Source organism: Chelonia mydas, chromosome 8 (assembly GCF_015237465.2).
Source record: "Chelonia mydas isolate rCheMyd1 chromosome 8, rCheMyd1.pri.v2, whole genome shotgun sequence".
Taxonomy (NCBI): domain Eukaryota; kingdom Metazoa; phylum Chordata; order Testudines; family Cheloniidae; genus Chelonia; species Chelonia mydas.
In genome coordinates this window covers 104,969,995-104,996,350 of record NC_057854.1, presented here as the reverse complement: position 1 = coordinate 104,996,350, position 26,356 = coordinate 104,969,995, and the positions used below count along the sequence as shown (strand labels likewise).

At 49.0% G+C, this 26,356-nt stretch overlaps 1 protein-coding gene across 3 annotated transcripts in view; it reads left to right on the top strand.

Annotated features, from left to right (window-relative positions):
- ST3GAL3 (ST3 beta-galactoside alpha-2,3-sialyltransferase 3) overlaps positions 1–26,356 on the top strand; it is a 388,593-nt gene that overhangs the window by 4,725 nt on the left and 357,512 nt on the right. The window contains exon 1 of one of the 3 annotated variants that reach the window (XM_043520914.1): positions 20,203–20,314. The exons of the other annotated variants lie outside the window; for them this stretch is intronic. The gene's annotated coding sequence lies outside the window, so the exon portion shown is untranslated. Of the gene's footprint in view, positions 1–20,202; positions 20,315–26,356 lie in introns of those variants that run through there. 3 annotated transcript variants of the gene reach the window in all.

Genomic DNA, 26,356 nt, shown 5'->3' with positions numbered 1-26,356 from the left:
TGGTCACTTTTGGCTGGTGTGGGAGCTCCAGTCTCCTGGTTATTGGGGCAGGAGTAATAGAGTGGTGTTATCCTTGTTGTGTGACTCGAGGGCAGCAGAACTGTACTTGGCATTTCCTGATTGAGGGACTCACCCTCAACTAAATGGCACTCGCTAGGCAGGGGAATATGGGTTCCAAAGCCCAGTGAGTTGAGAGAGGGTGGTGTGGGCCTTGCCTAAGGGTACCAGATACCATCTGATGCTTCCTTTCTCCATTGTGTAATAGCAGAGCTAATTTAGACTTGCCTGAAAGTCTTATTACATGCTGCAGAGCTGGAATCACTGATACCTAGGTCTAAGTATTAGACTTGCTCTGGGACAGTGTCTCTGATGCAAGAGACTGCCCAGTGTGAACCAGCAGCAAGGCTTCCCCACTAACAGCTGAAATTACGGAGTGCTAAAATCACTGAGTGCTGTGTTAGGGGGGGCCCCTTAAGATATCTTGGCATGGTGATCAGCCAGCAGGATGGTTGGTGGAGTGTGCCAGAGCAGAGCCCTGCAGAGAGGGGCAGCGAGGGAGTGCCCGAGCACTGGAGCAAGTAGGGTGCCCCCCTCCACCAAGGGTGGGAGGCGAACTCTGCAGATGCACCTGTGAACTCTGGGGCTGCACTGTCCAAGGACAGCAAATGTGAGTGGGGTGCAGAGAAGGGACAGGCACGTTGAAGGGACTTTTGGGTTGCTGGACGTAAAAACCTGAGGAGGAAATGGACACTGACCAGCTTACATGGGGGTGGGTGTTTTGCTAATGGTTTATGTTTATCAACCCTCTTTGCAGTATTTCCCCAAATTAATGCCACATTATTTCCCTCCTTTTATTAAAGGTGGGTTTTTTTGCAACACTCAGACTCTGTGCTAGCGAGAGGGGAAGTATGGCCTCTCAGAGGCACCCAGGGTGTGGTGTGTAATTGTCCCAGGTCACTGGGTGGGGGCTCGAGCCGGTTTTGTGTTGGATTGTTGAAAAGGAACCCCTAGAAATTGAACCTGGCCCTGGTTGCTGCCAAATCTGACTGGCCGAAGGGTGACGCTAATGTGTTTTTTCTGACATAGGGCAACCAGAATGATGGCAGTATTCAAGCTGTGGGCGTACCATGGATTTATATAGAGGCAATGTGATCTTTTCTGTCTCATTTTCTATCTGTTTCCTAGCAGTTCCTAACATTCTGTTGGCTTTTTTGATGGCTGCTGCACACTGAGCGGACATTTTCAGAGAATTATCCACAGTGACTCCAAGATCTTTTTTGAGTGGTAACAGTTAATTTATTCCCCTTCATATTGTATGTATAGTTGGGATTATGTTTTCCCCATGGCATTATTTTGCCCTTATCAACTTTGAATTTTATCTGCCATCTTTTTGCCCTGTTGCCCAGGTTTGTGAAATCCCTTTATAACTCTCCACAGTCTGCTTTGGACTTAATTCATTTAGCTTCTCCACAATAGCCTTGTCTTCCTTGAGTGCTCCTTTAGCACCTTGACTGTCCAATGGCCTCTCTGCTGGCTTGGTAGGCTTCCTACCTCTGATGTACTTAAAAATAGTTTTGGTCTTAACATCCATGAATCCTTATGTTAATTCTCACCTTGGATCTGGAGTTTGCATCTGTGCACACTGGACTATGAGAGACAAGTGGCTTTTGTGAGGAAGGAATATTTCAGGTGGCTGAAGGTTTCAGTTCTTTCCCAGTGCAGTGTCTGGTTGGCAGTGTAAGGCTGTTGGTGGGGACAACTGTAATGCTTTGATTCTGTATATTTTCTTCTTGTTTTGACCTTGGCCTTCCCAGCAGACTTAACTCGGCCCCCTTCCCATGTGTGATCCTGTAACCCTGGGCAATACCCTATCCCATGGATGTGTGGCACGGACATGGGCTCTGTTATTGCCTGAGTTTGCAAGACTTGCCTAACTAGCAGTGCAGCTGACCTTGCGTGGAGCCCCTTTCTTGCTTCTGGCTGGGTGCAGAGCTTGGGGGAACTGGTGGAGTTTGGGGTTCCCTCTTCCCCAGGCTGCAGCTCAGGCATGTGGACACCTGAGCGCTCACCAAAACATGTGAGTGGCTGACTGAGTGGCTGCAGGGCCACTGATCTCCCCGCTGTGCCTGGGGAAGTGATAGTCCCTGAGCAGACGCCACTTCCTCCGTGCGAATGGGTCTTCTCCGAATCCACTCACTCCCCAGGGGAAAGGGAACACTAATGTGCCGGTCCTCATTGCACGGCTGAGTGCTGAGACCAAGAAACCTTCCCCTCAAAGTGCTCTACTGTGCCAGCTGCAGCTCGTCACCCTCCCTCCCTCCCCCAAGGAACGGTATGCTGTGGACCAAGGAGAATTCGACCTGGTGAGGCCCAGAAGGCAGATGCCCGAGGGGAATTGGCAGGGGAGGCACATTCCTGTACCGCGCAGTGTGTCTTTGGAGCTGGCTTCTGTCGGGCCCTCGGCTGGTAGTGCCCAGCGCAGTACGAGTGGCAGACGAATGCAGTGGGGGGTGATGGGACAGCAGTGGCACCCTCCCCTGGTGAGGGAGGGGCACACCACTCGTGAGTTGTAGTTCTGCCCTCCCCCTCCCCCTCCCCCCCCAGTGAGCTCGTTGGCCTCCGTTCCACATACACCCCCTGGGTCCGGGATCTCTCCTCCAACAACCCAGCAAGCCCGTCTTTGGGTTGCAGTGAGAGCCCCACCCCCAGGGTGTTCCAGAGGGACACACCCAGGTCGACACCAGAAGAGGTTTGTGAGTACAGCTATCCTGGCAACCCCTCTGTGCAGAGAACAGCTTATACCAGCTATAACAGGGGCATCTGCAGGGACTGCTTATGGCTGTTTGGGTGTGAAATAGGCCACACTGGTGACACATGGGCAGTGGCCCTTCACAGGAATTGTTTGGACTCCCCACCTGTGACTCATCAGCCAGTGTGGTGAGACAGGGATGGGGTGATAGCTTGAACTCGCCTGGTGCTCATAAAAATCAGCAAGCAGCTCAGGTGAGTGGGATCAGTGTAGGAAGGATCTTGAAGGAGTCCCTGTGGCTGCCAACTCTGGGACGGCCTGCACGAAGCAGCACAGGGAGGAGAAGGGAGCTGGGGTTTAACCTCGACTCCCAAGCAGATGGCCTGCAGAGTGCCGGCCTGCAGAAAGCAGAAACACGTGGGCTGGGGGAAGGGGAAGGGCAATGACTGATGTGTCGAACTTGTGTTTCTTTTGAAGAAATAAACCTGAACCCCGGAAGAAAAGGGACTGGAATCCTGTGGCTGGAGAGTGCATGGACCAGTGAGTTAGCCCACTGGCTTACAACTGGCAAATGCACTTTTATGTGGGTATAGCCAGAGCCGTCCCCAGGGTATGGCGAATCAGGGCAACCACTCTGGGCTCCGCACTTTCCGGGGCTCTGTGGGCTGGCACGATTGGCCGGTGCAGTCGGTCCCGGAAGTGCGGGGGGGGGAGGACCCGTGGTTTGCCAGCCTGTGGCGGAAGGGATGGGAGGGGAAAGATGTTTGAGGTGGTGGGACATCCAGGAGAAGAGGGAGGCTGGACAGGAGATTGGGGTCAAGGTGAAGAGCGACCTGGGCGTTGTCTCCCCAATGGCTATCTCCCTACAGAATCAGACCATCCCTGCTCCCCACTGAACTGGGCCTTGGTGTTAAACCTGAGCTGTACTGGGAAGGCCAGTGCAGCTCACGGTGGGCAAGCAGCGAGCAGGTGCAGGCTGAGAGCAGGTTAAGAGGAAGCGGTGTGGCTTTGACCAGCTGTGAAGTTTGTGCTTGGCAAGGGGAGTATGTCAGAAGCTCAGTTTAATCACAGCAGGGGGCTGCTTGCCAGACCATGATTATAGTCAGAGCCACAGGCTTACTGCTCTCTTCCCGGGATGCGCTCAGCATGTAGATTTCAGAGCTCAGAATTTTGTTTTAATCCAAACCAATCTATTTAAAAGTAGAGGAGTGGGCGCTTTCCCATGGCCAGCCAGGAGATCCTTCCCTGTGCACATGGCCTCGGGCACTGGCATTCTCCTCCTCCAGGAACATGGCCAAGGCAAGCATCCAGCTTCATCTGTGTTTGCTTTTGGCCCTTTTTAAATGAAGTGGTTAAAGTTTCTGTACCCTGGGAACCGTTTGTTTTCTTTAAACTCAAAACCAGCTCTCTAGGTTTTGCTTAAACTTTCAAAAGAAGCCACTTCCTGGAGAAAACCCAGCGTGGGAAATGCCTTCCCACTCCTAGTGAAAATTTATACTGATCTCCATGGGGCTACAATGGGAACTGCACGGCAGGTGTCACTTGAGTCGGCCCTACAGGCTGCTGCTAGAACACACAGGTGTCAGCTCAGCCATGGCCACCTTCTAGACTCCTAGCAGCCAAAGACGAAAAGAGTCTGATCACCCAGCCCGTCCCTCCAACGCTGTTCCCTCTGGTATGTTCTAGAGCTCTGGCCAGTCTGGACTGAAATGCCTGCAGGTGCTCCCCCCCGCCCCCCCAGCCCTCCAACCACCCTTCCTGGGGAGAAGATTCACAGCCTGATTCATATCAGTGTCAAGAAATTTATTCAGATCTTTCACCCCACCCTTCCAGGTTACACCCCTTTGTGCTGCCTTAAATTATCCCTCCATCCCCACACTCCTTTGGGTTCACCCCCTGTCATATTTGTAGGCAGTTACTTTTGCATTACCTTTTCTAGGGATGCAGATACATTTTGGACCAGTCTTTACTGTCTGCAGATGGGCTTTTGCCCCAGCCTCCTTCCTCTCCTCCCCATCCTAGTTCCACTGCCAGCCTCACTGCCCTGCCCACCTTCCTCCCAATCCTTCTCTCCCTCCCTTGCCTTCAATGGCCATTTCTCCCTCACCCCACTTCCGCTCAATATTGCAGCGCCCCTCTCCCCCATCAGAACTAACGTGCTATTTGCCAAATGGCCTGACCATAGTGCTTTCCTTGTATCCCTTTCATCAACGCTTTGTTGTTTGTAAAAAGCCACCTTTCCCAGCCCATTTGTGTGTAACCAAGTCAGACTCGGAGCCGTTTGTTTTAGTGACAACAATACGATTCTACTGCTGTCAGCCCTGCAGAGCAGCAGAGCTCCCGGAGAAGGAGCTGGATTCTTTTGGGGCTTACACATCATCTGTGTAAATAACTGAGTTCCAACTGCAGAGTCCTGATTATGAGTGGTAATGCCGAAGGAAAACCCATTTTTGCTTCCAGCCCCCATGTTTCATTTGCTGGCTTGACTGTTAGAAACCTCTTGCATGCCAAATAACCAGGGGGAACTTGATCTGAAGTCATTAAGAGATGGACTTAAACACCAGAGGTTTTTCTATGTTGATTCCCACATGCTGTCGTCTTAGGGTACATCCACAGCAACTAAGCTGTGCAAGAGATTCATAAGGAAGGTGTAGGATTCATCAACACAGAGAAAGAAGAATGGGTTAGATAAGCTGTTATGAGAAGTTATTTGATATCCCATTTGTCTCAGTGGGTCTTTTCTGGCCTCACTGCCTACGTTCCTTTTGAAGGGTCGAAATCCATGGTGAATAGCAGCAGGTCTAATTGTGGTGTCCTGCCCTGCTTTGACCAGCTCTGGAACTGTGCAGAGTGATTTCTGGAGTGGGGATGTCTGCTCCCTGGGCCTTACCATAACCTCACTGGGATTTGGCCAAACTTGGTTCCAGTGGCCAGGTCCAGCTCATGAACCCTGCAGAGCAGCCCTTGTTCCTTTTGCTGCAGCCTCTGGAGGGGGCCCCAGCTGAGATGCTCTCCTCTGAAATGCGCCCGAATTGGAGAAATCAGCAGCAACATGTGAACGTGATCATCAGAAAGAGGTCCAAAAAGGAACAGCTATTGCAGCCTCTCTGCCAACATGTCTTCTAGTTCCGTGGTTCTCAGCCAGGGCTATGTGTACCCCTGGGGGACACAGAGGTCTTCCAGGGGGTACATCCACTCATCTAGATTTATGACAAGTTTTACAACAGGCTACATAAAAAACACTAGCAAAGTCAGTACAAATTAAAATGTAATACAGACAATGACTTGTTTATACTGTTCTGTGTACTATACACTGAAATGTAAGGACAATAGTTATATTCCAGTTGATTTCTTTTATAATTATATGGTAAAAATGAAAGTATGCAGTTTTCCAGTACTAGCGTGCTGTGACGCTTGTATTTTTATGTTTGATTTTGAAAGCAAGTATTTTTTTACTTGGGGTACTCAAGACACATCAGAATCCTGAAAGGGGCACAGTCGTCTGGAAAGGTTGAGAGCCACTGCTCAAGTTGTCCCATCTCCACACCCATCCTGGTGGGCTGAATTCTCCTGGAACGTCATGCCCTAGAGCTACTGGGCAAAGAGCTTTCCTGTCTTGTTCACGTTGGTGTCATTTAGTAGATTTTGAAAGTCTCACTTCTCCTCTGAGATATCAGCTGTGTCTCTAGGAGATGGGAGAGCCCACAACCTCTGCAGAGCAGCTGCAGAGGGAGACCACACTGGCATAACCAAAGTGCTCTGCAGAGCAGATACGGTGCAGGAAATAGCAGGGCTATCTTCCTTGCCATGCCCTGGCAAAGAGCCTCACGCTCCAGATCAGTTTCTAGGTGAGAGTGTGCACATGCTGGTGACAGTGTCAGACACCAAAGATTAAAGCACAGGGCAGGGCAGACAATTAACCTACTTGCGCCTACTGGGAACTGCACTAAGATCACCAGCTCATTTGACCCAGGTTGTTGATCAGCTGTCGGATAGTGACCAAAAGTTGTTCCCTCTGATTTGTGTTTCCACTTAGAAGGAAAGAGCTCCATATCTCATTACCATCCCCTGAGCCATCAAGCTCAGTGACCTGGATTCAGCAAGTGCTGAGCTTGCAGTGTGCAAAGTTTCACTTACAGTATGTCTCTGTCCCTGGCTTGCCGTACAATGATTGGCAGCTCTCTGAGTCTCACTTTCCCACCCTCCAGGGGGTGTTGAGGGTCAGTTAGTTAATGTTTGCAAAGTGTGTTGAGATCCTGAGTAGATGCTGGAAAAGAAGCTGTACTGTCATTTCCACTGACTACGGCAAAGGAAAGTGTGGGTAAAAGGGCTGTGTGTGGTGGTACTCTGCGTTACACCACAACCTGTTTCTGAACCAGCGAGGACTCTGAACCAGAGGATATTGAATACTTAGGCAGCAGCGTGCTAACAAACCAAGCCCAGGAGGGAGTCCGGGTGGGGGTCTGCTACAGACCCCTGCCTCAAACCAGAGAACAGGAGGAGTTGCTCTATATCTAAAGTGTGGAAAGAATAATACTCTTGTTACGCGGGTTTCAGCTTGGCAGACACGGGTGGGAGGTTTCATGCATCTAGCCGTAAAACAGCTTTCTAAAATGTGTAGATGATTTTCTGATACAGACGGTATTGCCACCAGCATCGGGTGACTGTTTGGACCTCATGATGGATGAAGATGAATTAATCAGTGGGCTGGAAGGTGGTGGTTGACTAGGGACCAGTGATCATGATGTGATTACGTTCAATAAGGGCAAACGGAGAACAGTCCTAGCCAGTAATATATATGCTTGATGCTTCAAAAAGGCTAATTTCCCAAAGCTGAGGAAAAGTATGAACACAATTGATTGGGAGGTGAAATTTAGTTAGAAAATTGGGAGTTCTTTAAGATGAGTTTATTAGAGGGCAAATCCCGCCCCCCCCGGATCCCACAATCAGGAAAGAAGACAACTTGGTTTAAACCCCATCCTGGTTCAGTGGTAAAGTAAAGGCAGCAGTTTAGAAATAAAAATGCAATATATAACAAATGGCGGGGGGAGGGGGGAAGAGAAATAGAAATCAATATACATTTGAAGTAATGAAGTGTAGAAAACTGATAGGGGAAGCTAAAGACATCAGGAAAAATCCATGGCTGGCAGGGATAAGGACAATAAGGAGTTTAAGTGTGCTAGGAACAAAATAAATTCTAACAATGGTATATGTCTATTTCTAGATGGAGATGGTAATATTGTCTACAGCAATGCAGAAAAGTGTTCAATAAATACTTGTGCTCTGTATTTGGAAGGATGATGTACTCGTATCATATGAGGATAAGGAAGTACTTTCCAGTCCATTAGTAACTAAGGAGAATGTTAAACAATGTCTACTAGGGATAAACATTGTAAAATCAGCAGGCCTGTGCAACGTGCATCCAAGAGTTCTAAAAGAGTTGGCAGAGGAGTCCTCTGGCCCACTGATGTTAATTTTTAATAAATCTTGGAATAATGGGGAAATTTCAGAAGACTGGAATAGTGCTAATGTTCACCAATATTCAAAAAGTACAAGTAGGTGAGGCCAGTTAGCCTAACATCAATGCTAGGCAAAATAAAGGAAAAGCTGATACAGGGTTAAATTGATAAAGAATTAAAGGTTAGGAATATAATTAATACCAGTCTACGTGGCTTTATGGAAAATAGATTTTGTCAGACCTGCTTTAACTCTTTGCTGAGATTACAAGTTTGTTTGATAAAGATAACTGTGCAGATGTAAGCTTTTGTAAGCTGTTTTATTTAGTACCACGTGACAGTCTCATAAAAAGTTAGCACTATACAATATCAATAAAGTATACGTGAAATAGCATAAGAACTGGCTAACTGACAGATCTCAAACAGTAACTATCTGTGGGGAATCATCATATTGGAGTGCTTATAGTGGGGTTCCCCAGGGATCAGTTCTAGGCCTGACACAATTCAGTGACATCTTTATCAATCATCTGGAAGGAAATATAAAATACCTGCTGATGAAATTTGCAGGTGACACACAGATTGGCATAGTGTTTTCATACAGTTGAAAGGAAGCTCATACATCTAGAAACAAGGTGTGTAAGCCAGATGTACAGAATGGAGTATCCCAGGAAGCAGGGACTCGACAAGCAACTCAATGTGAGCTCCCAGTGCTTTGCTGTGACAAAAAGGGTAATGCAAATAATCCTTCAATACAGACACAGAAGAACATAAGAACGGCCAGACTGGATCAGATCAATGGTCCGCCTAGCCCAGAATCCTGTTTTCTGACAGTGGCCAGTGCCAGATGCCTCAGAGGGAATGAACAGAACAAAGCAATTTCAAGAGATCCCCCCCATGTCATCCAGTCCCAGCTTCTGACAGTCAGAGGCTTAGGGACACACAGAGCATGGGGCTGCATCCCTGACCATCTTGGCTAATAGTGATTGCTGGACTTATCCTCCATAAATTTATTTAATTCTTTTTTGAACTCAGTTATGCTTTTGGCCTTCACAACATCCCCTGCCAAGGAGTTCCACAGGTTGTCTGTGCATTGTGTGAAGAAATGCTTCCTTTTGTTTGTTTTAAACCTGCTGCCTGTTAGTTTCTTCGGAGGACCTCTAGTTCTTGTGTTATGTGAAGCGGTAAAAAACTTTCTCCACCCCTGTCATGATTGTATAAACCGCTGTCATAGCCCCCTTCATCATCTCTTTTCTAAACTGAACTGTCCCGGTCTTTTTAATCTCTCCTTGTCTGGAATTTGTTCCATACGGCAATAATTTTTGTTGCCCTTCTCGCTACTTTTTGGAATGCTAATCTATCTTTTATTGAGATGCAGCAACTGGACCTCCATGCAGTATTTAAGGTGTGAGTGTACCATGGATTTATATATTGGCATTCGTAAAAAGAAAAGGAGTACTTGTGGCACCTTAGAGACTAACCAGTTTATTTGAGCATGAGCTTTCGTGAGCTCTATGCATCCGATGAAGTGAGCTGTAGCTCACGAAAGCTCATGCTCAAATAAACTGGTTAGTCTCTAAGGTGCCACAAGTACTCCTTTTCTTTTTACGAATACAGACTAACACGGCTGTTACTCTGAAACCTATATTGGCATTATGATGCTTTCTGTTGTATTATCTGTGCCTCTTCTAATGGTTCTTAACATTCTGTTCGTTTTTTTGACTGCTGAGGCACATTGAGTAGATTTTTTCACAGAACTATCCATGATGACTCTAAGATCTTTAGCTGTTATCATTCAAGAATTTAGACCCCATCATTTTATATGTATAGTTGGGATTATGTTTTTCAATGTACATTACTTTGCATTTATCAACACTGAATTTCATCAGACATTTTGTTGCCCAGTCACCCAGTTCAGTGAGATCCCTTTGTAACTCTTCGCAGTCAGCTTCAGACTTAACTATCCTGAGTAATTTTGTATCGTCTGCAAATTTTGCCACCTCACTGTTTACCCCTTTTTCCAGATCATCTGTGAATATGTTGAACAGCACTGGTCCCAGTACAGACCCTAGGGGGACCCTGTTATTCACCTCTCTCCACTGTGAAAACTGACCATTTATTCCCACTCTTTGTTTCCTGTCTTTTAACCAGTTACCGATCCATGAGAGGACCTTCCCTCTTATCCCATGACCACTTACTTTGCTTAAGAGCCTTTGGTGGGGGACCTTGTCAAAGGCTTTCTGAAAGTCTAAATACATTATATCCACTGGTTCACTCTTGTCCACATGCTTGTTGACACCTTCAAAGAATTCCAAAAGATTGGTGAGGCACGATTTCCCTTTACTAAAGCTATGTTGACTCTTCCCCAACATACCATGTTCACCTGTGTGTCTGATAATTCTGTTATTTACCACAGTTTCACCCATTTTGCCCAGTACTGAAGTTCGGCTTACTGGCCTGTAGTTGCCAGATCACTTCTGGAGCCCTTTTTTAAAAACGACATTACATTAGCTACACTCTAGTCATCTGGTGCAGAGTCTGATTTAAGCGGTAGGTTACATAGCACAGTTAATAGTTCTGCAATTTCACATCTGAGTTCTTCAGAACTGTTGGGTGATACCATCTGGCCCTGGTGACTTATTACTGTTTAATTTATCAATTTGTTCCACAACCTCCTCTATTGACACCTCAGTCTGGTACAGTTGCTTAGTTTGATCAGTTATGCGTAGGAGCAGGGAAGTAATTTTAAATCTTTATAAGACATGGGTGAGACCAGTCCTGGAATACTGTGTCCAGTTCTGGTGTCCACATTTTAAAAAGATGTCAAAAAATTGGAGAGGGTGCAGGAAAGAGCCACAGAATGACTGGAGAGTTGGAGAAAATGCCTGACAATGAGAGACTGAAAGAGCTCAATTTGTTTAGCTGCTCAAAATGAAGACTGAGAGATGATTTGCTTACAGTGTTTTCCACTACATGCATCCGATGAAGTGAGCTGTAGCTCACGAAAGCTTATGCTCAAATAAGTTTGTTAGTCTCTAAGGTGCCACAAGTCCTCCTTTTTTTTTTTTACAGTGTGTAAGTACCTTCACAGGGAGACAATACGGGGTACTAAATAGCACTTTAATCTACTGGAGTAAGTGATACCAAGAACCAATGGCTGGAAGCTGAAGCTAGGTAACTTAAACTTTAGAAATACGGTGTACAATTTTAAGTAGTGCGGGTGATTAACCACTGGAATAAACTAGCAAGGGAAGTGGTGGATTCTCCATCTCTTGGTGTCTTAAAATTAAGACAGTGCTTTTCTGGAAGATATGATTTAATCAAAATGCAAATTCTTATGATCAATACAGGCATAACTGGTTGAAATTTAATGGCCTGCATTACTTGGGAGGTCAGACTAGAAAATCTAATGTTCCCTTCTGGCTCTAAAATCTCTGAATCTTTGAAAGATTCTGGGAAGTGCGACCTGGCAAGACACTGCCATTCTGTAGCTGGTTGGTTCATGTTCCAGATATTTACCAGGTGGGGAAATAGTAACAGGGACTTCCTTCCCTGTAGCAACTGTGGGTGGCAGAATGTCTCACCTACGTTTTGATCGTTATAACTTGTGATTCATATGGAACCTGTTTGTATTACTGTATTTCTATTGCAATAGTGCCTAGTGGCCTCCACCAGAGCAAGGTCCCCTCGTGCCAGGCACTGTACACGCATAGTGACAGTGTGACTGAGACACCAATGAGAGGGGGAAGGGGAAGGACAGGGTAACAAAGGGTATGTCTACACTACAGCTGCGAGCGTGCCGCCCCAGGTGAACAGCTGTGCTAGTTTCACTCAAGCTAGCAAACTAAAAATAGCAGCATGGACATTGTGACATGAGTGGCATCTTTATCTAGCCACTTGAGCTCAGACTCAAGGGGGCTGGGCAGCTTGGACTTGGGTGACTAGCCCGAGCTGCTGCCCATGCCTCAATGTCTCCACTGCTATTTTTAGCTTGGTAGTGCAGACAAAGCTAGTGTGAGTGTCTCTCCCTGGGCTGGGTAGTGTAGATACATACAATAATACCAGCATGTTTAAGCACAGATTATCTAAGAACTGAGAATGCAGTCCGCAGCAATTAATCACAATTTGTAGCCAATCATGGGGATTGTGGTGCTATATCACATTCCTGAACAGTGATCTGATTCATTAACGTCTTAGTTAGGGTGTGGGGCTTCAGTGAAAGTATTGGCAAGAGTGTTTGTGTGATGCAGAATGGCCCAAGTGAGACTGATAGCCCTAAAACAGAGGGAATCCAGCAGAGTGATTTATATGTTTGGCAACCAACATGAACAGGCGCAAAGCGACCTTTTCATTCTGGGACAATTTACTGCAGAGAAGAGATACACAAATGTTACTGGCTTTTACATTCTCCTAGCAATGGAAATATGCTCCAGCCCTGCTGATATGCAGCTCTTACAGGCAGCCGACTGCATCTTCTGAGTTAACGATTGTACATACCATATTGTGGTACTGGTGGGCTTGGGGGTTTGCTTTGCCGGGGTAGGTACTGGACAAGCACAAAGGCAGATACAATCCCTACCCCAAAGAGTTTACAGCCTCCTCTGTAGGAATGGCAGGAACGTTTTCATAGGCTAGGACTGATTGACAATCCCTGCCCTTTCACTTGGTCACTTGAAAAGCTCCACAGAATTCTGGAAAAGGGGTAAAGCAATATGTTGAGATTTAATCAGATTTAATTATTCCCCAGCTGTCCATCTTCTAGCAACATCTAGCCTGACATCTGCTTGAGAATGTGTAAACTATGCAGGGACATGTTCATACTAAAGCTGTGGTATTTGAGCTAAATTACTCCACTAATCATTGCCCTAATTCATCTCACGGTGATTAGACAGCTGCCTGCAGAGGGGTGGCAGTACTTGTTTTCCATGGGTGTACAGTGCTTGCCTCCTCAGATTTTCAGTTTGGGTGCTTTCCAGTGTCCTGACACCTGATAATGTGGTGTAGTGTTTTCAGAGGGACAAACCAGAGGCTGACTAACAAGCCAGAACTTTTTTTCAGAGTAACAGCCGTGTTAATCTGTATTCGCAAAAAGAACCTTGTCATTATTGACTTGACTATCTAGATTCTTGCTTCTCTGGCCCTTTGTCAAAACCAGGTCATCTGCTCTGCCTGGAGACCATGTGGTTTAATTTCATAGACTCATAGACTTTAAGGTCAGAAGAGACCATCATGAACATCTAATCTGACCTCCTGCACATGGCTCATTGCACAGAGCCTCACCCCACCCACCCCTGTAATTGACCCCAACCTCTGCCTGAGTTACTGAAGTCCTCAAGTCATGGTTTAAAGACTTCAAGTTACAGAGAATCCATCATTTACACTAGCTAAAACCTGCAAGTGATCTGTGACCCATGTCCTATGCTGCAGAGGAAGGTGAACTGCCCCCCCACCCTCTCCTTCAGTCTCTGCCAATCTGAGCTGGGAGAAAATTCCTTCCCAACCCCAAATATGGTGATAAGTTAGACCCCAAGCATATGGGCAAGACCCACCAGCCAGGCACCTGGGAAAGAATTCTCTGTAGTAAACGAGAGCCCTCCCCATCAAGTGTCCCATCAGCAGCCATTGGAGATATTTGCTGGTAGTGTAATCCCCACACCTCCTGGGTGTGGTGCTCTGTCCCATCTAGTGGCACCGAGGCCACTTAGAGATCGAGTCTGCTACAGCTTAGGCAAATAGCCACATGGCTTTTAGCTCATGCAGTACAGGCTCATGCATTTAGCTCCAAAGGTCCCGGGTTCGATCCAGCCGACAACCGGGGTCTGACAGTGTTACACTAGCACTCACAGATCGGCGACATGCCATCGTAGGCGTCTCATCGTACCATCTGCTCCATCCGCTTGTCAATCTCCGTCCTGAAATCAGTTAAGATTTTTCACCCCCACTGCTCCCCCTGGGAGGCTGTTCCAGAACTTGCTGATGGCCAGTTTATATCCATTTGTTCTTGTGTCCACACTGGCTCTTAACTTAAATAACTCCTTCCTCCAGGGTATTTATCCCTCAATGTATTTATAGAGAGCAGTCATCTCCTCTGAGCCTTCATTTGGTTAGGCTAAACAACCCAAGCTGTTTGTGTCTCCTCTCATAGGTAGGTTTTCCATTCCATGTAGTAGCTCTAGTCTTCTCTGCATCTGTTCCAGTTTCTCTTTCTTAAACATAGGAGACCAGAATTGCACATGGTATTCAGGTGAGGTCAACCAGTGCCTTGTTGAGCATTATATCATGGTAACACTTCCCAGTCTCTACAGGAAATACCTCGACTGATGCATCCTAGCGTTGCTCTAGCCTTTTTCACAGCTGCATCACAGTTTGTGATCAACCAATCCACCCAGGTCTTTCGCCTCCTCTGTCGCTTCCAACTGATATGTCCCCAGCTCATAGCAAAAATTCTCGTTGTTACTCCCTAAATGCATGACCTTGTACTTTTGCACTATTACATTTCATCCCATTTCTATCACTCTAATTTGCAAGATTGTACCGGGTTGAAGGAGCATGATCCTAGACTGGAGAGGAGATGGTACGGGATAACCCACTCGACCTAGGCGCCGACTCCATGGGTGCTCGAGGGCTGGAGCACCAACAGAAAAAAATTAGTGGGTGCTCAGCACCCACCAGCAGCCCCTCTTCTGCCCCCAGAGCCTCCTGCCCACCGGCACTGGCGGCTCCGCCAATCAACTCCCCCTCCCTCCCAGTGCCTCCCGCCCACCGATCTGCTGTTCCGCAGCATGCAGGAGGTGCTGGGAGGAAGTGGGAGAAGGTGGGACAGGGTGCGCGTGGGGGAGGGGCAGGAAGAGGTGGGGTGGGAGTGGGTGATTGGGCGAAGGGGTGGAGTGGGGACAGGGCCTGGGACTGAGAGGGGGTTGAGCACCCCCCCGCCCCGGGACAACTGGAAGCTGGTGTCTTTATGAAGATTATTTGGGGTTTACAGAAGAGCTATGGAAGAGGCCAAGAGACTTTCCCTGTCCTTGTCCATAAACACCATTAGGGCACGTCCAGCTGGAGTTTGCTGTGATAACATTTTCTCTCAATTACGATCCCTTCTCATGTTTGTGGGTTTTCTTTTTTGGGATAAACATCATCCTCCGAAAACATGTCTCTAAGCTGCCCAAGCCATACTTTGACCTCTTGTATGGGCTGCACTCAGCTGTGGCATGGCGAACCGAGCTTCCCCTGTGTGGTAGGTGCAGGCATTTCATGTGCAGTTCTTGTCTGCCAATGGCTAGAGAAAAATGAAATCTTGCTCGCTAGACCTACTTCCTGCGTGTATTTGAGTTTGATCAACTGCCTTTACTGACAAATGTAAATTTCCAGTTTTTCTCCTGTTAGCCGTAGAGAGCTGACACGGCTATGGGAGAGGGAGCAATAGTATTCTCATTAACTATCGGGCCAGGAGGGACAATTGTGATCATCTAGTCTGACCTCCTGTATCACGCAGGCCATAGGACTTCACTGAATTAATTCCAGTTTGAACTAGAACAGATGTGTTAGAAAAAAATCCAATCTTGATTTTAAAATTGCCCATGATGGGACGATCCATCACTACCCTTGGTAAATTGGTCCAACGGTTAATTAATCTGTTTTAAAAAATGTGCCTTATTTCTAGTCTTCAATTTCCAGCCATTGGCTCTTGTTATACCTTTGTCTGATAAACTGAAGAGCCCATTATCGACAATGACATCATTCTTAAAATGTTGACACCAGAACTGGACACAGTATTCCAGTAGCAGTCAGATCAGCGCCAAATATTACCTACTCCTACTTGAGATTCCCCTGTTTATACATCCCAGGATCGCATTAGCCCATTTGTTCGCAGCTTCACAGTGGAAGCTCATGTTCAGCTGATTATCCACCATGATTCCCAAACCTTTTTTCAGAGTCACTGCTTTCTAGCATAGAGTCCCCCATCCTGTAAGTATGGCCGACATTCTTTGTTCCTAGATGTACAACTTTACATTTGGCCATATTAAAATTAATAGATTGACAGGTTCCAAGGCTAGATGGGACCACTGTGATCATCTAGTCTGACCCCCTGTTTAACAGAAGCCAGAGACCTGCCCCCAAATAATTTCCTAGAGCAAATCTTTTAGAAAACATCCAGTCTTGATTTAAAAATTGTCAGTGATGGAGAATCCACCACAACTCTTGGTTAATTACCCTTACTGTCAAAAACGTATGCCTTATTTCCAGTCTGCCATTGGATCGTGTTAGATCTTTCTCTGCTAGATTGAAGACTCCATTATCCAATATTTATTCCCCATGTAAGTGCTTGTAGGCTGTAATCAAGTCACCCCTTAACCTTCTCTTTGTTAGACGCAAAGAGCTCCATCTATTTGGCTTATCACTATAAATGCATATTGTTTGCTTGTACCCAGCTCACCAACCGATCCAGATCGGTCTGTATGAGTGACCTGTCCTCTGCATGACAACTGCGGGGCACATTGTCAGTTTTGTGTGTCAGACCTGTCTGACGCCCACATGTCCTAAAACAAGTAAAATATAATACAAGTGCCATTTGGATAGGTTCTCTATATCCCAAAATCCTTTGCAGAATTAGATAATACAGTTGCAACATTTTTTTATATTTCTTTTGTTTTTGAGAGAGTGAGAGCTGCAAAGTCAGTGAGGTTTTAAAATCTGGATAGCTGAAAATAGAAGAAGAGCTGATGGGGTGTGGAGATGGCAGGAGCTGCAGAGAAAAAGGCTCTTAAATCCAGAGTGGAGAGTTGTGCTGAAAAAGAGAGAGAGGGTCAGTGCTACACAGGTGCTTCGAGTGGGGGAATAAGAGAACAAGAGAGAACTCTGTGGAGGATTTTTAAAGCAAGGAGGACAGGTTTGAACTGAATCCCGCAATGACCAGAGACCCAGTAGAGTGTTTTGAGGATGGGATAAGGAATGTCTGGATGATGACTTCATCACAGGTGAATCTCAGGCAGTCGTATGCAGGAGGAAGATGGGGGATGCATGCATTTGATTAGCGCCAGGTAGAGCTCAGCTAGTGGATTTCAGAGTAGCAGCCGTTTTAGTCTGTATTCGCAAAAAGAAAAGGAGGACTTGTGGCACCTTAGAGACTAACCAATTTATTTGAGCATAAGCTTTCGTGAGCTACAGCTAAGTGAGCTGTAGCTCACGAAAGCTCATGCTCAAATAAATTGGTTAGTCTCTAAGGTGCCACAAGTCCTCCTTTTCTTTTTAGCTAGTGGATTAGATCTCTACTCTTTCCATGTGTTTTGCTAGGCAGTTTACCAGGCTAATAATATTTGCAGGTGCTGGCATCAGTTTGGGGGCTTTTGTTTTTTGAGATGTTTGGGAACTGTGGTACACAGCCAGAAAATGACATCACAGTTGACAATGCTGTTGACAGGTTCCTCAGAGAGAGACTAAATGAAGGGTACCTGGAGACTGGTCACCCCACCAGGGGTCCATGTAGGACAGGTGGTGGGGGATATGTAGGAAGCTAGTGCTGCTATTGCTTATGCTGTACTTATTCTGGGATAAACAGAGACCTTAACAGTGGTATAAATCTGGAACCCTTCACCGAATGCATTTAAAAGAAAAACCATGGTGCGTTATTTTGGGCTTATCTATGGCAGGCGTGGGAGAAGTGGGTATACTTTGTTTACTGCTCTCTGTTTCATCTGTGGGTCTTGCTGGTTTTCACTTAGTGAGCATATCTCATTCTTAGTATGGATCTGATGTGTTGGAGCAGAGAAGTCTAGTCTTGTTTCCATTCTGCAGCCACCTGAAGGAAATGTCCAGGCTTAATAATTAATTTTAAGTGGATTTAGGGACATAGAGGGGGAAGCTTCATATGTTTGACATAGGCCCTAATTCTTAGGTTCATAGAGCTTTTCTTTGATTTCTTTTGTTACCAGTGAACCATGGACATTAGAGATGGGACAATCCTAGTAGGTCCCATGCAGTCCGTATGATGCAGGATTGTTCCCTACACTACCTCATCTGATATAAAGATTTTCCTGATACCCCAATTTTTTCCTTTAACTCCTTGTTACTCTCCCCCTTGTGCCCACTTACATTCATATCCCTCCTTAAGCCCCAATTCTGCAAGGAGCTCTATGTTGGAATGGACTTTTTGCCCCGTTGGTAGGGCTCTCTGCAAGCATCAGCGTCCATCCCCGTGGAGTTAATGGCCAGATCAGGATCTTTGTGTGCTCACCCTTCCAGGAGTTGTAGCCCATTGTGCTCCACCCACTTAACTTTTGCTTAAAGCCAAGCTCTATAGTTAGTGCTCAATCCTGCAGTTGCTGAGAGAACTCCATTCCTAGTGAGGGCAAAGGCAGTGGAGGAATCTACCTCTTCCCTGAAGGTTCTCAGCACCCTGGAGGATGATGGTTCTTCTAATCCAGTCTCTCCATGGCTTGGGCATTTTTGTTGCTCTGATCTGCATGCCTCCCACTTTTCCCAGCGCTGATGGACCGGCCCAGGGGCCGTGCCCCTGGAGCACTGCCTGCAGCGAGGCGCTAGTGCCATGTGGCTCCCTGAACAGAGTCATGACTGAACCTGCGCACAGGCTGGGACTGGGGTATGCCAGCTCTTCCCGTCTCTGTGAGTGGCTGGGGGATGAATGGCTGTCCGCGTTTGCTAGCACGGGTTCTGCCCGGACAGCATTGGTCCCTCCCGTGGGGGCTGGGACGGAGACAGCGCCATGGCCTGGGGTTCGATTCCTCCTATGTGTGGCCGGACGGATGAAAAGTCTTGCGATAGGGTAGCACCAGCCAGGCGTGTCGGCTGCAGGGCTGGTGGAGGGGGCTGGGTCTCTGCCCCTCGCTGGCGGCCACGGACCCCTAAAGCTTGGACAGGCTCCTCCTGCCAGCCGGGGTGGTGGGCCCCTGCGAGGTTTGGTGTAGGCAGCGTGGGGGCGGCTGTGGGGATATGCAGTAGAGGGCATGGGCTGGGGGCGCTGTGTCGTGTGTGTGTGTGCGCGTGCAATGGAGGGTGCTGTGCAGTGGGGGGTGTTGTGCAGTGTGTGTGTGTGGTGGGCACTGTGTGGTGGAGGGGGGGTTGTGCTGTGTGTGTGGGTGCTGTGTAGTGGGGGGGCATTGTACAGTGGAGGGGGGTTGTGCTGTATGTGGGTGCTGTGCAGTGTGTGTGTGCGTGTAGGGGGTGTCGTTGTATAGTGATGGGGGGCTGTGCTGTGGGTGGGGGGGGCTGTGCAGTAATGGGGGGCTGTGCAGTGGGTGGGGGGCGCTGTGCAGTAATGGGGCGCTGTGCAGTGGGTGGGGGGGGCTGTGCAGTAATGGGGGGCTGTGCAGTGGGTGGGGGGGGCTGTGCAGTAATGGGGGGCTGTGCTGTGGGTGGGGGGCGCTGTGCAGTAATGGGGGGGCTGTGCTGGGGGAGGGGGGCACTGTGCAGTAATGGGGGGGCGGCGCTGGGGGGCGCTGTGCAGTAATGGGGGCGCTGTGCTGGAGGGGCGGCGCTGTGCAGTAATGGGGGGCTGTTCTGTGGGTGGGGGGCTGTGCTGGGGGAGGGGGGCGCTGTGCAGTAATGGGGGGCTGTTCTGTGGGTGGGGGGCTGTGCTGGGGGAGGGGGGCGCTGTGCAGTAATGGGGGGCTGTTCTGTGGGTGGGGGGCGCTGTGCAGTAATGGGGGGGCGGCGCTGGGGGGCGCTGTGCAGTAATGGGGGGCTGTTCTGTGGGTGGGGGGCGCTGTGCAGTAATGGGGGGGCGGCGCTGGGGGGGGCCTGTTCCCTGGCCCCGGGTCCGAGTCCCGCCGGGGGGGGTGAGGCGGGACCAGCTCTCGCCCAGCCGCCCCCTGTGGGTCCCCTGAGGGTCCCCTGGCCGGGCTCGCCTCCCCTCCCCTCCCCTCCCCTCCCCTCTGATTGGGTAGCGCGAAGACCCCCGCTCCGTTGGATTGGGTAGCGCCGTGTCCATCCGCGCCCTGGGATTGGCTGGGGGCCGCCCGCCTCGCTACGCGATTGGCTGTCGTGGTGCCCCTCAGAGCTGCCTGGAGCCCCGGCCGGCCGGGGGCACCTCCTGCCGCCGCCGCTTCCCGGCCTGGCGGGGCCGCCGGAGGGGTCGCCGGGGCCGCGCGCCGCGCCGGTGAGCCGGGGCCGCAGCCGGGCCAGGGGCGGCGGGCGGGGTCAGACAGCGCCGGCCGGCGTGTGGGGAGCCGGGCCCCCCCAGCGCCCCCCCCAGCGCCCCCCTTCCGGCCCAGCGCCCCCACAACCCCCCTAGTTCCCCCTCAGCGCCCCCCCACCGGCGCGGCCCCCCCGAGCGCCCCCCCCCTCAGCGCTCCCCCCGGCCCCCACCCAGCGCCCCCCCCCCCCGAGCGCCCTCCCACCGGCTCGGCCCCCGTCAGCTCCCCCCCGAGCGCCCCTCTCCGCCCCCCCCCCCGCGCCCCCAGCGGCCCAGCCCCCCCCAGCAGCGCTCACAGCCCCTGCGCCTGGCCCGTTTGGCCCCCCCCGGCCCGGCTCTCCCCACCAGCCCTGGCCCGGCCCTCAGCACCCTCCCCCGTCCGAGCCGCCCCTGTCAGATCCGGGGCTCCCCGCCCCGGCTGCAGAGGCCCCGGGGTCTGCTTCGGCGCGGGACTAGAGCGGGGTGGGCACCGGCTTTGTGCCCCCTTGGGGAGCCAGGGCCTGGGGCCATGTGGGCTGCCCCAGGGAAAGGGGGCTGGGTGCTGCCCCGCACAGGGACCGCCCCGCTCGGGCCTGGGGAGCTGGGGTGGGCTCGGCTTGGCAGCCTCAAGTCTCTTTCCGCTTCTTGTTGTGTCTGAATGTCCTGTGTTCCCTGACTCAAACTGCACGGACCTTTCTGGGGGCGGATCTGCGGTGTCTGCTCCCTCAGCTGCCATTGACTGGGACCTTGACTGGGGAGGCTACGCAGCCTCCAGGGCTGAATGACGTTTCTTGCTTCAGTCCTGAACTGTTCAGTTCCCGTCTACATGTTTCTGAGCTCTTCAGACCTAGTGTGGCTGAGCTTGGTCGATTCGCCACTCCGACGTGGGCTCCTGCTAAGCACGGCTGCGTGTGCACGGGTGCTTGAGCCGCAGCTATGCTACTGCAGGAGCAACAGGAACCAGCATCGCCTTTGTCTTCTCCAGAATGTATCTCACCAATCCCTGTTGCAGCTAGTCTCCAGGAGGAAACAATTGCACCCCATGACTCTGGCCAAAAGGCATAGAGCTGACTGGTTACCAGAATACAGATGGACTGCAGACCCCTGCAGTCTGTTGGCATCTGTAATTGCCCAGCACTGCCCTCTTAACCCTGTTGGAAAGCTGGGAAGCGAGCTGTCGAAGAAGAATCCCTTCCACTCTCTATAGATTGCCTAGGCCACCTCAGTTGACCTTGTGGTAAATGGTACCAAAGATTGCCATCAATGACACCAGACTTTTGCCTATCACTAGAATGATTGTTAATGAGGTACATCAGTGCAGTCTCTAAATAGCTATTCTTTTGGTAGCTGTGTGTTAAGAATGCTCCTTTAACGCAACCCTTACATCCATTATTGAGAATCTTTCCCAGCCATGTCTGTCCTCCAGTCTCCCCCCATACAAATGCTGTCGCTAGCTATCACCTGAAGGGCCTGGGTACACCTTATAAACTGTAGCCCACATTTCGTCTGATGAGGGAACCTATGAGGAGAATGGAAGGGTCGCTCTACTTAGTGGTTGAAGACACAAGATCACAGTATCATCCTTGGCCATTGCCTGGAGCATGACCTTGCAGTAATGTGGCTACCTCCCCCTTTTCCCTTGTCTTCAATCCTCTTGGTGAAGAAGGTGCTATCCTGTAGTGGTTCAAGTGATGTAGAAGAGGCTTGGGGTAGCTGCTGTTCTTATTTTCCCTCCAGAGGTCTATCTGTAGGCATCCTCTTTGCCAAACTAATTGTGACTAGGGCTCCCTGAGCTGCAGAAATGGAGAAGTTTCTTTAATCATCCCCTTAATTTTAATCTTAACATTTCAAAGTGATCTGGGGGATTCTGATGGTCATTGTGGGAGTGGCACTGCTAAACCCTGTCACAGTGCTCGCAAATGTAAAGCTCACGGCCTTCTTTCTCTTCCATGTAGTATTAGATGGTCAAAAGACTGAACTAAGCAGTATGCAACTCTTTGCTTAATCTCATTCAGAAGTGTGCATAAGGGAGTAACAGTATTCTGAGCTGCTTTCCCCTTCGATAGCTGCATTACGTGTAGTACTACTTAATATTACATTTGCCCTGCAAGTAGAAGGGTAAAATTTTTCTTCCAATGTACTTCTGTTCTGCTGGCAAGTAGTGATAGAACAATATAATGCACGCTGAACTGCTCCTGTGCTATGAATGTTACTCATGGTTTTGCGGTAGAGTGCTGTTTCCTTTAGAGACGCCCAAATGTGCCTTTGGGGTTATAGCTGACTGTTGGATGGGATACTGAGGGTTTTGCTCTGCACAGAGGCGGCAGGGTGGGTAGAAAACGAACCTGCAGTGATGAACGCTACTCAAAAGCAAAGTAGGCATCTTCAGGAAGTCTTCCTCGAGGATGACCTTTATATGATATTACAGAACACAAACCGTCTGGTTGCAAATGCACACACACGGGAGGTAGGGTGTGGGAATTCTGTCAGTTCTACAGTAACTTCCATTGTTCTATGCAGCAGTGTTGTAGCTGTGTCGGTCCCAGGATATTAGAGACACAAGGTGGGTGAGGTAATATTTTTTTATTGGATCAACTTCTGTTGGTGAGAGACAAGCTTTTGAGCTACATAGAGCTCATCTTGAGGTCTGGGAAAGGTACTAGGGCTACATCTACACTACAGCGCTTACAGCAGCGCAGCTGCGCCTCTGTAGCGCTTGTGGTCGAGATGCTCTAAGCTGATGGGAGAGCGCTCTCCCGTCAGCTTAACTCCTGCTTCCATGATGGGCGGTAGCTATGTTGGTGGGAGAAGCTCTAAAGCGGCGCTTAGGTCCATATTATTTACGTCACTCAGGGGTGTGAATATTCCATTCTTTAATGAAGACAAGGTCTAAGAGTGTCACAGCTAAATACAAGACTGAACAGATAGTTTAGTGTAAGTAGTAAGTACATATTTAAAGGGACCATTCAAAGTGAAGTGGCCTGTTAACTCTCCTGTACTCACAGGACAAACGGGGAGAGTGGGTTACAGATTGTTGTAATAAGCCATAAATCCAGTGTCTTTATTAAGAACATGATTGTTAGTGTTCAGCAAGTTATGAATTTAAATTCCCAGGCTTGTCTTTTGAAAGCATTGTGCAGGTGTCCTTTGAGGATGAGGACTGATAGATCAGATAAGGAGATATATGGTGTTTGTCTTTTATTCTTTTATTCTTTTCCTGTGAAAGTTCATTTGAGAGCGTAGTGATTGTGCTGTTTCACCCCCATAGTTGTTCTTGGGGCACTTAGTACACTGGATGTGATAACCACATGTTGTGATAGGCATGCGTAAGATCTGTGGATCTCGAAAGGTGTGTTGGGGAGTATGTTGATCATTGAAGCAGTGGAGATCTCTGCATGTTTTGCCTCTGTTGTTCTGGCAGGGTCTGGTGCCGCTTTGAGATGTTGTGCCCTGGTCTTTGGAGAACTTTCTTCTGTTGATGAGGTTAGGGGGTTGTTTGAAGGCCAGAAGAGGGGATTTAGGAAAGATTTATTTCAGGATGGGGTCCCCATTCAGCATGGGTTATAGTTGTTTGATGATACCCCATGTGGGTTCCAGTATGGGGTGATAGATGACTACTAGGGTGTGAGCTTGGAGGAGGTTTTATTCCTGTTTTGATGCCAGTTCTCTAACTACTTATGCTAAGCGTGTCCCTCTAGTTCTACAACAACGCATTCTTGGGACCTTTCACTGGGGTTTTGTAGAATTTCTCTAACATTTCTCAAGCCTGCTATTAAATTTAGGCTGAGGGGATGTTAGTGGAAGACTTCCTTGGTGTGAACTTTTGCTGTGTTTGAAACAGATAGTTTAGAACAAGGCTTGAGGGGGAAAAAAAAAAAAGAACCAGGCACCATTTAGAAGTAGATATGAAAGACAAGATCGAGAAATGCCACGTGGGTGAGAAGTCCGCTGTCCCTCCCCTAGCTGCTTGGAGGAGTGGTGGGATTTCTACTAGGATGCCTTAGGAGCCCACTTGTGGGGCTTTATCATTCGTATCGGCCTGTGGCTGGTAGTTTTCAGATATACTTAAAGATCCTCATTCCTCTTTTTGCTTAGGCCTGGTTTAAATATAGTTTTTGTATTGGTTTAACTACTTTGGTTATTGGTATGGCATTTTTTTAAATTGAAATAGTTATACTGGGGTAACAGATTTCACACTAGGGGGTTGTGCCCGTGTACTTTATTTGCCTTCCTGTAAAGGTACAGTCTCTTTCGGAAACAGCATTTTTATACTAATATAACTGGTCCACATTGGGGAGTTGTACTTCCATCCTTCCTTGAATGGGCTACAGGTTTTTTGAATCTGTCCACTGCAACTGAGTAAATCTTTAATTGTCATTGCTGAGAGTTAGGGTATGTGTACACTGCGAAATTAGGTCGAATTTTTAGAAGTCGGTTTCTTAGAAAGCATTTTTATACAGTCGATTGTGTGTGTCCGCACACAAATGCTCCAAGTGCATTTAGTCGGTGGAGTGCGTCCACAGTACCGAGGCTGCCGTCGACTTCCGGAGCATTGCACTGTGGGTAGCTATCCCACAGTTCCTGAAGTCTCCACTGCCCATTTGAATTCTGGGTTGAAATCCCAATGTCTGATGGGGCAAAAACATTGTCACGGGTGGTTCTGGGTACATATCGTCAGGCCCCCCACTTCCCTCCCTCCCTCCCTCCATGAAAGCAACGGCAGACAATCGTTTCGCGCCTTTTTTCCTGGGTTACCCGTGCAGACGCCATACCACGGCAAGCATGGAGCCCGCTCAGCTCACTGTCACCGTATGCCTCCTGGGTGCTGGCAGATGAGGTACTGCATTGCTACACAGCAGCAGCTCATTGCCTTTTGGCAGCAGACGGTGCATTATGATTGGTAGCCATCTTCGTTGTACTCCTGGGTGCTCTTTTAGCCGACCTCGGTGAGGTCAGTCGGGGCGTCTGGGCAGACATGGGAGTGACTCAGCCAGGTCATTTCCCTTTTTAAGTTTCATCTCATGGAGATTTAGTCCTGCCGGCAGTCGTACTGCACCGTCTTCTGGTGAGCAGCCAGGAGATGACGATGGCTAGCAGTCATACTGCACCGTCTGCTGCCAGCCTGAGATTTATAAAGATAGATGAAGTGGATCAAAACAAGAAATAGACCAGATTTGTTTTGTGTTCATTTGTATTCATTTTCTCACCCCTCCCTCCCTCCGTGAAATCAACGGCCTGCTAAACCCAGGGTTTTGAGTTCTGTCCTTGAGGGGGCCATTCTGTTTCTCCTTGATGCAAAGCCACCCCCTTTGTTGATTTTAATTCCCTGTAAGCCATGTCGTCAGTCGCACCTCCCTCCGTCAGAGCAATGGCAGACAATCGTTTCGCGCCTTTTTTCAGCGCAGACGCCATAGCACTGGGAACATGGAGCCCGCTCAGATCACCGCGGCAATTATGAGCACTGTAAACACTGCGCGCATTATCCAGCAGGATATGCAGAACCATAACCTGCAACAAAAGTGAAACCAGGCGAGGAGGTGACTGCAGCGCAGTGACAAGAGTGATGAGGACATGGACATAGACTTCTCACAAATTACGGGCCCCTGCAATGTGCACATCATGGTGCGAATGGGGCAGGTTCATGGCCTGGAACGCTGATTCTGGGTCCGGGAAACAAGACTGGTGGGACCGCATAGTGTTGCAGGTCTGGGACGATTCCCAGTGGCTGCGAAACTTTCGCATGCGTAAGGGCACTTTCATGGAACTTTGTGACTTGCTTTCCCCTGCCCTGAGGCACAAGAATACCAAGATGAAAGCAGCCCTCACAGTTGAGAAGCGAGTGGCAATAGCTCTGTGGAAGCTTGCAGCGCCAGGCAGTTACCGGTCAGTTGGGAATCAATTTGGAGTGGGCAAATCTACCGTGGGGGCTGCTGTGATGCAAGTAGCCAACACTATCACTGAGCTGTTGCTATCAAGGGTAGTGACCCTGGGAAATGTGCAGGTCATAGCGGATGGCTTTGCTGCAAT